The sequence below is a fragment of the Agrilus planipennis genome, unplaced genomic scaffold (assembly GCF_000699045.2).
Source record: "Agrilus planipennis isolate EAB-ADULT unplaced genomic scaffold, Apla_2.0 scaffold171, whole genome shotgun sequence".
NCBI classification, from domain to species: Eukaryota; Metazoa; Arthropoda; class Insecta; order Coleoptera; family Buprestidae; genus Agrilus; species Agrilus planipennis.
In genome coordinates this window covers 213,660-218,045 of record NW_020438994.1, presented here as the reverse complement: position 1 = coordinate 218,045, position 4,386 = coordinate 213,660, and the positions used below count along the sequence as shown (strand labels likewise).

Sequence of the window (4,386 nt, the reverse complement as noted above, 5' to 3'; positions counted from 1 at the left end):
TTTAATATAATTTTATACAATTTGAAATATAAATAGAGAATAATCTATTTGATTTAAACAAAATTACTATCATTATTATCCTCCGGTCTTCTCAGTTTTCACTGCTTAACTTTGTTGAGCAAGTAATGACAGGCCGATGTCAAAGAACCTCACTCACATATTTTGGGATTCGTTATGATTTTATTAGTTAGGTACATAAAATTTGGTAAAATACATTTATTAAGAAAATTTTTTGATAAAATGGTCTTTCATTCATTGTTATTATATCAGATACAGGGAAATTAATCCTAGTTTTAAAAGGCACCCTATGTGCTTTTCTGCACCCACGACAATGTGTGTACAAAATTTCTTGATGATCAGTTGAGCAGTTAAGACGTTCGCATTTATGATATTAGTAAGGATTGGATCGGAGGAGATGTGACTACATATTATGGTTGGACATGCGTATATATTATTGGATACAGAAGTTTAATACGTCACTTTTTCTATACGTAAAGGATAGCGCAGGGTCGAGCCAACTTCAATAAAAAGAAGTCACTTCTATGTCTGCGAATGGTTAATTCAGAAATTTGAATATGATTGTTAATGGTGTATGTTTGGAAGCGTTCAAAATGTGATGTTACAGGCGAATGATGAGGATACCGGGGATAAAGAAGGTAAGAAATGAAGAGATATTAGAAAGAATAGGAGAACAGAGGAGAAGTCAATCAGAAATAGGCGAGATAGGTTCGTAGGACACCTTCTCAGACATGAAGGTCTAGCCAGAGACATATTAGAGGCAGAATTAAGACGGGTAGAGGTAAGCCTAAATTAGATCACTGTTCGAAAATATTTAGGGATGTGGGTTGTTCTAGTTTTAGGAAAATGCGAATATTAGTTTAGTATAGAAAAGAGTTGAGATGGGTGTCCAACCACTGGTAGGACTGACGACTTAAAGTTGGATTTGGGCAAACGTGACTATCTAGGCCTATATAACTAGATAAGAAATGGATATATTTGGATAGAAACAGGTATTACGAGATCCAGCCATATATCGTTGGATCGAGACCTTTTTTTATTGGGTTTAATGTTTTGTAATAGAAAATTGGCAAATTACATTATCAATCCAACACATATAGTAACAACACAAACAAGCAAATTTACAGAGCAATAGCTCTGCCACATTCATTTAGTTTTTTTAAGGCAAATATAAACTAAACAACCCGTACACATTTTTATGTTAATAAATTTTACAGCAATTATTATATGGGATTTCTAGAACTTTTGCCTTGACCCTTCTCCGAGTGAATACAACGCTACAGGTATGTACAAATTATTGCTACGAGTAGATTTAATTTAAGTAAGGTAATCATCAATTTATAATACTCATCCTATACTGTAAATAAAATTAAGCTACAATATTATGCACATTTTGATAAGTTCCTTCAAGATTTAAACACCGAAAAGAGAAGATGTAATTGTAGTGCCTACTTATTATTAAATAATTCGGTAATAAATAAAAAACAAAGTATTCACTAGATAATTAAAATTAAACCAACCAAAATTCTGAACGTATATAACAAAAAGCGGAATTGAGAAGTGGCCCTGATCAAGTAGTCTGTGACCTAAGGTCACACTGATACTTCGGTGACAGATTAATACTCTTCTCCGATAGCAAACATTATTTTAATAAGCAGTGTGTGTTTGTCGCGACTGTTTTTCACTCCTACGCATTGTTAACGTGATTGTTTGTTTGAAGTTCTTGCGTGTAAAATGTGCCAATGGGCGTTGCTGTCGAGGGGTAAGTGAGAGATATTAGTTTTAACACTAAAACCAACTCAAAATATAACGTTTTACTTTAAAACATTGCGTAAATAACATAACCATGCTTACTTAGATAACAATGTATACGCAAGAAATTTAATTAGGGCAAAGATTTTACTAACAAAATCAAGACAGGAGATAGAAACAAACAATAATTCATACACGAGGCACGTGAACGCAAAATTTCCTATTAAAGAACATTGATTCCTTTTATTCATGCATATGAACGATCAACGACTTTAAAATCAATGTTAATTTATTATTTAGTTGGAAATAGATTTGTCACGAATGTCTTTCCAGAAACATTAACTTTTTTCTTTTGTCACAGCAAATGCGATATGTTTATCCACGGGATAGTATTTTTTACGGAAATAACTCATAGTGACCTCTAACAATATTCAACTTAAACTATAAATATCATCAAATGCCGAACTTTTTTTGCTTCACCCTCAGTTAATTGTGAAGTAGCAGTGTAAATAATACAATGTGAGATAGTTTATAATTACAATTTGACAATTCAATGGTAAACAAAGGATTTCATGTGAAAAAGAATAAGTGTATACTCTATTTTACATTAAAACTCATCATTCACGCTACAACTATTTATATCACCGCTATATTGTTTTCCAAAATTTACCAAAAAGTATGAGTATATTTAAACTTATTAATAATTTGAAACAATGGTGCAGAAGAATTGCTACTTTAGATGAAGCTGTTTTAACTAAAAACAACTGAGATATTGGCGCGAAGATAACGATTTGCTTGTCACATCACAAAAATTAACTATTACTTCTCATGACAAACCAATATCTAGGTATTTTTTTGAACTACAGTGGATTTCTGCTATAACGACGACGAAGAAACCACTGTAGACGAAAGTCGTTACAGGCAAAGGTAAAGAGATACAAACACGTATGTATAGTTTTCACCATTTTTAAATTTTTAAACTATTTCCTTTTTTTTTTTAAATATTAAACGTCACCACACTTACTAACCATCTGTGTGGATGTAACAAAAGATAAGAAAGCTCTTTGTGTCTTTGGCGGCCGACTTCGGTCACTATATGGGCATGCGATTACTGAGAATTTGTTAAAAATGAATCATTAAAAACAGTCGCTATACTCGAACTCGGCGTTACATTCGAAATCGCTATAGCCACATGAAATTTGTACTAAAGTATGCTTTAAATTCAAGGGATTTAACGTCGCTATAGCAAAATGGTCGCTGTAACCAAGATCGTAATAAATGAAATCCACTGAACATATTATTTACCCTTATGATGATGATGTAATATAAAGAATAACTTATATTCTGATCGTCAGTACTGAACAGAGAGCCCGCTTTAAGACTATATTGATTACTTTACCTTTTGCTTTTTGGCTTCTCTTATATAAAAGAAGATATTACTAATTTGTTTGTTTTGTGATTCAAATATATATATAGCAAAATTACTCGTTTTGTAAAACGCCAATACTTTACAAATGCTTATCAAATTGCAAAACGTACAAATTAAGTTTAATTTTTGATTACATACATTGAACACTAACTTAAAAGTCCACACGCGCGATTTTAAAAATTAAATAAGTGTCTCGATTATCATACTCATCTCCTATTTTTGGTGGTATGTTGTACAGTTTCGCGTGCAGATTAAGAATAATAGAATATATTTTATATCAACATAGATATATTGTGTGCGGAAAGCATTATTTCCCTTAGTTTTGAGGGTTGGAAAGAAGCAAAAAAATTCAATTCTCACGTCATTTGCCGGAAAACGAAGACTTTAATTTATTTATTTATTAGAAAATACTGTAGTCCATTATATAAATTCAGAACAAAAAAAAATGTGCCAGGATGAATATAATATAAAAGGATATTGCTCATAGCTTATAAAAGCCATAGGAAATGAAAGAAAGCAAAAGCAATATTAATAACATTTAAAAACCATTTAAAAGGTACGAAATAGACGCCAATAGGAGACAGTCACAATTAAACGGTTGACAATTGAAGATAGAAATTCAGGCTCGGGTCCGAAATATATTCAGAGACGAAGAACATTTAATTTCAGGATGAAGATGAAGGGTATTCTCATTCTTATTCAAGTGCGTCAAAACAGTATTATATAGAAGTGTGCTTTTCCTTGTTCTCTTATTTATTTTATTAGTGCTCATCACGTTGTAATTATCCATTCTTAAAAAAACGGCATAAGGTAAAAAAAATACCAGGCCAATTGTGTCTTATAAACAAATATCATATCGTTCAAGCTATAACTAGGTACACATAATAGTACTTATTCCAAAACAAGAGGAGATATGGCCGGTTCACGCTATTGGTCATCTACCACTTATGAACCCATGCCACAGTATAAAGATTATATCCAGTAAGTTCCAGAGATGTGCAAAATGGTTTTTTAAAAGTGTTTAAATACAAAATGCAAATATTTTTTTGATTTGTTATTTCAAATATAAAACATGGTACAAAATTGATTTCGCATTTGTACGTATTTTCAAAATACTTTTTTGTAGTAGGTACCTATTTAATTTTCTACATTCACTTAAGTATAAAATACTAAAAAAAAAAAAACAT

General features: G+C 31.3%; 1 protein-coding gene across 1 annotated transcript in view; it reads left to right on the top strand.

The window, feature by feature from the left end:
* The first annotated feature begins 1,633 nt into the window (after positions 1–1,633).
* Positions 1,634–4,386, top strand: part of LOC108739367 (gonadotropin-releasing hormone II receptor) — a 166,000-nt gene continuing 163,247 nt past the window's right edge. The window contains exon 1 of the mRNA XM_025975728.1: positions 1,634–1,780. The gene's annotated coding sequence lies outside the window, so the exon portion shown is untranslated. The remainder of the gene's footprint in view (positions 1,781–4,386) is intronic.